The sequence below is a fragment of the Amblyomma americanum genome, chromosome 10 (genome assembly GCF_052857255.1).
Source record: "Amblyomma americanum isolate KBUSLIRL-KWMA chromosome 10, ASM5285725v1, whole genome shotgun sequence".
In the NCBI taxonomy this organism is placed as follows: Eukaryota; Metazoa; Arthropoda; class Arachnida; order Ixodida; family Ixodidae; genus Amblyomma; species Amblyomma americanum.
The window spans coordinates 116,710,796-116,719,349 of NC_135506.1; the positions used below are offsets into that span (position 1 = coordinate 116,710,796).

Consider the following 8,554-nt stretch of genomic DNA (forward strand, 5'->3'; position numbering starts at 1 on the left):
ATGCGGCGCGTCGTAGAAGCCGCAGCGAAAAAAAAAATGCAGCGCCCGGGCAGGCTAGTGCTCTGTATATGCTCCCTGCGGGATCATATGCAGGAACGCTAGGGCAGGCGGCTCCGGCGCGCTATCGGCGGCGCGCGCTCAAAGCACACGACAAGGAGACGACACGGGTGTTTGCTTCAGCGGGCACACCGTGACGTTGTATTTGTGCGCCCTTAAGTCAAACAGCAACAGTCCTTGTCGGTGTCTGTTCGAGGGCCGTAATACTAACAGCGCTGCCACGCGCAGTGCGGCGTCTTTCGAAATTTGCTGGACTAAGATGGGACGCAGGTGTTTTGTTCAAAATTGCAAAAGCGGTTACAAGTGTTGCAGGGAGAAGGTGAGCAAGGTGAGAAGTTGCTGCCGCTTGTTGCCTTCTCGGCTGACGTGTAGTCATTAGCGCAACGCCGTACGACGCCCGCGTTCTCCTCCAGGAGATGAAACTCAGCGGTCACATACTCGACGAACGTGAAGGCATGTTTTCCTTCGGCGAATGCCAGCAGCGCTTATACCCACCCAACCAAAGTCATCACGCGGATGTCAAACAAAAGCCCTGCGTACAACCAGAACCTACAGATCATCTTATAGCGGACATGGAAAAGAACGCGTTCTATTTTTACTGTGCTCAAATGGTTCAAGCGTAGCACCAGTTGCTCTTCGGGCTACCAGCGGTTAAGAAGCGCGCGAGAGTGCCCTCAACAGAAGTCAGGCGCGCGCGGCCGAACGGGAGAAACACGCTCGATCGGTTGCCTTGGCAACCGAAACCACGGCCGCTCTCGATGGCAGCGCGCGTCAATACCGGCCTTGCCGAAGCGGCGGTAGTTTCTTTCCAGGCCGCCAGCATGATAGTGGCTCCGCGGGCTTGTGACCTTTTCTGGTCGCCGCAGACAGCGGAGTTTCCACTCTTAAATAGTCTTCCTCCGTGGTACAAGCCAACTGTCAGGCGACAAGCTCAGGATCGGAAGAGTTAATCTTATCTTGTCTATACCGCCTTTTAGCAGCGGCTGGACTCTCCTTCTCTTCATGCATGCCAAACGTTGTGATATAGACGCCCACGCATCTCCGCCTATTATACGCGATCCTGCGCATGCGACGCGGGGTTCGGGCGATAGAGCGGCGTGCGGCGAGGCGGCGACGAAGAACGCGGCGCAGTTGTGGGGTCTCTGGTTACCATGGTCTCGGCGCATGCGCACAACTGCTCATCCGCATGACGTCACGCTCGGCTTTGACGGTGGAGCGTGCGCGCGGCCGCGGCGACGACGAAGCGCGCGCCGCAATTTCCTCCTCTTCAGCTGCCATGGTAACGGCGCATGCGGACAACTTGCCTCTCCCATGTACCGCGAAATGCTCGACTGGTAGCCCAGTGTAGCTCTCGCTACAAAAAAGCACCTCTCTCGCGCTAGCGTTCGCGAGGGCACAGCGTTCTACAGCCTGAACGTCGACGCAGCGCGTCGCAGCAAGGTAGCGTCTGCTCATCGTCACGCTGTAGCAAATCAACGCGGCCAGCTGTGTCAAATTGCACCTACTGTGGCCGTAGTTTCCAACCGCGGAAAGAATGGTCCGCACGCAAATTAACGTGCAATGTCTGCAAGAAACAGAAGTTTGCAAGGCCAGGCACCGGAAAGAGCTTCTGAGTTCTATCGAACATCACGCGCTCAGTACGCATCGAGTCAGAAACACCGATTGATGTACGCGCTAATGGCCACCTTGCGAAATTTAAGTTTGACTCGGAAGCAGAAGTTACTGTAGTTTCGCCGTCTTTACCGGGACTGCCACATGTAATGGATGAAGCTGGAGCCGAGGTATCGGGACAAAGATATCTCAAGCTACGCGTACTGAGAAGTTTCTCTTCTACTTTTTAATGGCGCAATAAGACGACTGTCCAGACCTTGTATGATGTCATCTCATCTTTTGGGATTACCGGTAATCGAAGACGTGGGCGTCGTTCAGTTCTCGGATTCGGTCGAGAGCGTCTCAGCGTCAGCCGTAGCGATCCCAGCTCCCCAGAGTGAGCGTCTACTTTCCCGGCCTCAGCGTCTGCTTTCCCGTCGTCAGCGTTCCGTCAGAGTTCCATCGCGAACTTTTTCGCGGGCTTGGGAAATTGCTAGGAGAGTACCACATCGGTCTGGTATCCTGATGCTCGTCCTTTTTCACCGAGTGTTCCAAGGCGAATACCTCTCCCTCTTCCCGAGCACATCAAGAAGAAGCTGGATGATGTAGAAGCTCAGGGGGTCAACCGAAAAGTCGACACGCCAACTTGTGGGGTTGACATGGGGAGATAAGTACTTTCTCCCCACTCAATCGCGGCTGACACGGTTCAAAGCCGCCCGGACCCCACCCCGTGATCGCCTACGCTACCGAGCGCTCGCCGACCACGGCGGGCCTTGCTCTGGGGGAACAAAGGAACGACACATTGGCTGACACAAACAGGCCTTTATTGCTACAGAAACAATAACGCCAGCTAGCAACAAGGTACGCTAATGAATCAAGGACGTCCGACTCACCAGCAAGGTTCCGAGCGAATGTTCGCCCGCTAGCTAGGGCAAGGGATATAAACTCCGCAGGCCGGACGGGACGAGTACGGGAGCCTGTCTCCCCGTCGCTTCTTCGCCCCGTCCGCGAAGAGCGGAGCCGCGAGCGACGCGTCCGATCGCGGCGCTTATCCCAGCCCAAGAGACCCCATCTCCCGCGCAGCGACGCTGGCGCCCTCTCTTGCCAGTTAATGTAACTGGCAAGGGAACGCGCTCATCCTCGGGGTACGACTGCTGCTGCACGGTGCCTCGCGGGAAAGCAAACTCAGGGGGCTGCAGGGCAGGTCCCCACATCCCCCCAACCTTAAATAGACCCACGCGCCTGAAAGTACATGCTATGGAGGAGTCTCCTGGTCTTCATGTCTTTGAGGCACGTCTTGCAGCGGAGGTCACGCCGACAGCGTCCACGCAGACTTCCGCGGTATTCCGAAGGCGGCGTGACGGTCTCCGCTGGGATGACTCGTATGGCCCGCGGACTACCGTGTCCGCAGGCCCGCGAATCGAAGGCCGGTGGGAAAACTGCAGGCCAGGATCCTGCAGTAGTCGCCAGGGCAGCAGCAGCCGGAGGTGACTGCTGACTGGTCTCGCCACAGCTGCCCCGGATGGATGCGGCGAACAGGATACAGGCCGCTCCGTCGCAGCAGGTGGCAGCGAGACGATGTGCACCGGTCAGCAAGCCTGGGTGGCTCCACCGGATCTGCAAAATTGTCGAAACGCTCTCGGCGTGCCTTTAACGTAGGTCACGGGAGGGGAAACGGCATCCACAAGGGCCTCGTGGCACAATGCCTAACTCGCTAGCAAAACGTGTCGGCGGCTGTGCAAACGCAAAGTTCGAGTGAACAAAGCCCTTTCTTGAGTTGAACGAGACTGCTCAGTTCGTGCGAGGTTACAAAAAAAAACGGACGGGCAGCAAAGTGCGCCCCCTCTCAACGTCACGGTCCGGTGGTCATGTCTCTTTTAATGTGGTGCAGGCAGCTCCGAAAAGCCTCAGGCCTAACGACCACTCCGACAACGACCGTGACCACAAGAAAGACCCGAAACGGGTTTTGTGCGCGCAGCCGCGAGGAGTCATCAGCTTTGTGGGGTGGTCCTACCCCGCTCACTGCACAAAGCAGCTTCTGAGCGGTCGGCGCCCACCGTATCGGACGGTGTCGGAGCGCCCGGTGCCGAGCTGCAATACCAGCGAGCTCGTAGCGGCACCCGTGGCCCCAGGCCACCCGGCTCCCGGAGCCGCGACTCCCAGAGTCGAAAAAGAGATAGAAGAGAAAATATATACAGAAACTCGGACCACCCACGCGGCTTCCGTACTCACTCGCTTCGGGCTCGGCGACTCCGCGGGCGCTAGGCCTCGAACTCCCTCGATGCGGACCAAGTCATTCTCACGAAGAAACTCCAGGGAAAAAAATGTGCTGAGCATGTCGAAAAGTTCAAACATGCTGCAGCGCAATACACCTCGCACTCAAGAAAGCATGCCGCAGGTCCTAGCGATCAAAATTCACTCTAGGCCTAGCACTTGTCAAGTCCGGACAAAGAGCGTTCCTCGAACCGAACCGACAGTCGTCCAATGTTCCAAGAGCAGGCCCCACGTTGGGCGCCAGATGTGGGGTTGACATGGGGAGATAAGTACTTTCTCCCCACTCAATCGCGGCTGACAAGGTTCAAAGCCGCCCGGACCCCACCCCGTGATCGCCTACGCTACCGAGCGCTCGCCGACCACGGCGGGCCTTGCTCTGGGGGAACAAAGGAACGACACATTGGCTGACACAAACAGGCCTTTATTGCTACAGAAACAATAACGCCAGCTAGCAACAAGGTACGCTAATGAATCAAGGACGTCCGACTCACCAGCAAGGTTCCGAGCGAATGTTCGCCCGCGCTAGGGCAAGGGATATAAACTCCGCAGGCCGGACGGGACGAGTACGGGAGCCTGTCTCCCCGTCGCTTCTTCGCCCCGTCCGCGAAGAGCGGAGCCGCGAGCGACGCGTCCGATCGCGGCGCTTATCCCAGCCCAAGAGACCCCATCTCCCGCGGGCGGGCTTCAGCAGTCTCCCGCGCAGCGACGCTGGCGCCCTCTCTTGCCAGTTAATGTAACTGACAAGGGAATCCGCTCAGCCTCGAGGGGAGACCGCCGCTGCCCGGTGCCTCGCGGGAAAGCAAACTCAGGGGGCTGCAGGGCAGGTCCCCACAAACTGCATGGTGTTCAGGCCTTGTCGTTAGGCCGAAGCAGTCAGGCCAGTACAGACTTCGCGTTGACTTGACGAAGCTTAGCAAGGTCATCCAGCGAGAGCGCTACATTTTGCCGAGAGTTGAAGACATCCAGGCCAGCTTGGTGGGGAACGGGTTTTTTTCTAAGCTGGACGCAAGATGCAGCTTCCATAAGATCAAATTAAGTAGTGAGAGTGAAGAATTGACAACGTTCGCAGCTGCTTTCGGTCGATATTGCTACAGACGCCTTCCCTTTGACATTGCTACAGCGTCCGAGTATTTCCGGCGTTTCATGGCAAGACTGCTAGAAGGCATTCCTGGAGCCGTCAGCGTAATTAATGATATACTAGTCTTCGCTAGGGACCATCCCGAGCATGACCAACGCATGGCAGACGTCATGGCTCGCCTAAATCAAGTTGGGGTTACACTCAACGAAAGAAAGAATCAGTTCAGAACGTCTTCTGTGAAGTTCCTAGGAGTCGTGGTGGATGTGCAGGGAATTTCACCAGACAAGGTCGATGCAATAAAAACCTCCCGTAGCCAGTCGATGTCAGTGGCGTTCGCAGATTTCTCGGAATGGTCAACCATGTGCCGCGTTTGATTCCAAATTTGACTGAGGTTACTGCACCCATCCGTTCACTCTTGAACAAGAACAGCGCCTGGACTTGGGGTCCCAGCCAAGAGAAAGCTTTCGCTAGCATCAAATCTTTGCTAAGCTCCGAAACGTGAATGGCGAAATACCACACACATTACCCGACTGTGGTATGAGCTGATGCAAGTTCTCATGGACGAGGAGCAGCCTTGCTCCAAGACCAGCCGCCAGGAATTCGTCGTGCTGTAGGTTACGCTTCTAGACCCCTCACTCGTACAGAGGAATGATACAGTCAAACAGAGAAAGAATCTCTCGCTGTCACGTGGGCTGTGTCTCCGTTCGACCAGTATCTTCGAGGTCTAAGCTTTGAGGTCGAGACGGATCATCTTCCTCTTGTAGCCCTTCTTTTAAACAAAGACCTGGAAATCTTGCCACCTCGAGTGCAGCGGATGCGGATCAAGCTGACGCGATATCAGTACACTGTCAAATACGTACCAGGGAAACTCTTAGCTACTGGTGACACTCTACCTCGAGCACCCTCAGACACGCTAGACTCCAAAGCTGTTAACAGTCTCGAAACCTTCATCAGTGAGGTGCTCAAGGAGCTACCTCCACTAGTGGCCAGTCGGCTAGATGATGTTCGCCATCATCAAGCTGAAGATGGAGAGTGTTCCTCGGTCACGACCTACTGTGAGAGAGGCTGGCCATCCAAGAACAGAGTATCAACCCACATAGCACCGTACTGGAAGAAAAGATATATACTCAGTGGGTACGATGGCCTGCTTTTGTTTGATCATCGTGTCATTCAATTTGCGCTACGACAGGATATACTCGCACTGTTTCACGAAGGGCATCAAGGAGTACGCCGCTGTCAGGAACGTGCCCGAGTGTGCGTTTAGTGGCCAAATTGCAATCTCCATGTTGAACACCTTGTGGCTCAATGTGCCAAGTGTGCCGAGACTCGTATCGTGCGTTCCGAGCCACTGATATCAACTCTTACACCGGGTAGGCCACGGCAACACCTGGGGATTGACCTTTTCCAGTTTAAAGGACGAAACTACGTCCTGACCGTCAATTACTACTCCAGATTCCCTGAAGTGGTCACACTCGGGACTACGTCAGCGCCAGCGGTCATCGTTGCGGCAAAGAGATGCTTGGCTCGCTTCAGTATTACAGACGTTGTGCGCACAGGGAACGGACCTCAGTTCGTATCCAAAGATTTCGCCGAGTTCGCTCGATCTTACCGATTCCGCCATTAGACAAGCAACCCTCTATTCCCTCAAAGTAACGGAGAGGCGGAACGCATGGTGTGAACCGTGAAGTACCTGCTTGAAAAAAGCTCCAATCCGTGTACCTAGCCCTTTTCGCTTATCGAGACACACTTGGCCTTTCGGGCGTCTCTCCTGCAGAGTTATTGATGGGACGAAAACTACAAACTCGCCTCCCGGGATTACCTAAATGACTTGTACGAGCATTGCCTAATCACGAAGAATTCAAGGCACAGGATTCTCCAACCAAGATGCAGCAGGCGAAGAACTACAATCGCCGTCACAGTGCGAGCTCTCCCGCTAAAACCGCTAAAACCGGGGGATGATGTGCGGATCAAGGACGTCGGTTGCAGCGGCCGAGTTCTCAGCCCTGCTCAGCGACCTCGATCGTATGTGGTTGAGACACCTAGCAGCACCTTAAAGAGGAATCGTCGCCATCTCGTGCCTTCTGCGACTGGCCAGAACATACCAGAACAGACATCAACCTCGACATCGCAGCTTGAGGCGTCTCAGCTAGCTTCTTGCACGTCACCTGCGCGATACTTCCCCGCCCCTTCATTGCCTGGAATCCTGGAGCCGCCTTTTGAAGCAAGTTCGTCTCGACCTCAAGATCTGGCGCGAACGGGATTCGGTCGTGGAGTGAAACTACCGCGCCGGTTGCAATTGTAACCATCTCGGGAGGGAAGATGTGGTCGCCGCCTGTGTTTGTGTTTCCACTTACTAGAATGCGCTAACGGCGCCCCTCAAAAGGTATATATTCTGCCTGCGGGGGGAGTACTGAAAGCTTGTTTGGGCTTCCCCTGTGGCCCCTGTCTCGTCATTCGGCACTCCTGAACAAACATCTCAAAATATTTTGTGTTTGAAAACATTTAACGACCTGAAAAGTACCTTATCTTGTTCTTGAAAAAGTTTCAGTCGAGAAACCACTTTGAAAGCACCTTTTGACAATGCAGCTTGTGTGCTGTGCGATGTCAGTGCGCGTTAAATATCCCCAGGTGGTCGCAATTATTCCGGAGACCTCCACTACGTCACCTCTTTCTCCTTTCAGTCCCTCCTTTATCCCTTCCGTTATGGCGCTGTTCAGGCGTCGGCCGAGATGTGAGACAGATACTGCGCCATTTCCTTTTCCCCCAAACTAATTTAATTTTTTTATGCAGTTTGGGAATGATAGTTTACCTAACGGTTTTACCATCCCAAAAAGTGCAAACTAAGAAAAATGAGTTCAAAGTTTTCAGAACATGCTACTTCATTTTGGGGTAGAAAAAAAATTAATGCCCTGCACCATAGGCTGGGCCCTCATCTTCAACAAAAAGCTGCTCTGTGGCAAATGCGTCAAGCCTTTCTTTTTCAGTTTTAGAGCTGTCCATCGCCCTTGCCTTCGCTCGTGAAATACCTTGATGAGTTGCTGGCTGGACGTGCTTCATCGCCTGGACTCCATGTTTTATTTCCAGCTCTTCAAACATTCTCTTGATGCCACGTGCACCCTCATTAGATTCTAGTACAGCCAAGGCTGTCGCAGTCTCCACGGTGCAGGTTCGGTCTTCGGCTGACGACCATCATCGCAGCCCGAAGAGTTCGCGTCGTTTTTCGGCGGCAGGTTTGGGCCTGGCGAAAGCACAAACAGACGCTCACTTGCTGCCGGTCGCCCGTGCTGTGTAGGCCTCTCGCTTTCGTGGTGCGTTTTCGCTTCCTGAAGCTTCTCCGAGTGGAAGCCTGCGTTGCGGTCATCTTCAGGTCACACAATCGGCCGCCCGCTGATCGCAATAAACTCACAGGAGGAAGAAAATTGACAGATAGCAAGCGTCGAACACAACCAAAGCGGGATGGATGGATGGATAAAGAAAACTTTATTGGCGACAAATATAAATGTTCTTGACCGTTACGGGTCACTAGGCGCCGTGGTCGATTGGCCTTTTTCCCGG

At 54.7% G+C, this 8,554-nt stretch overlaps 1 pseudogene; it reads left to right on the plus strand.

The window, feature by feature from the left end:
• Positions 1 to 5,997: 5,997 nt before the first annotated feature.
• Positions 5,998 to 7,301, plus strand: LOC144108653 (uncharacterized; annotated as a pseudogene).
• Positions 7,302 to 8,554: the final 1,253 nt, after the last annotated feature.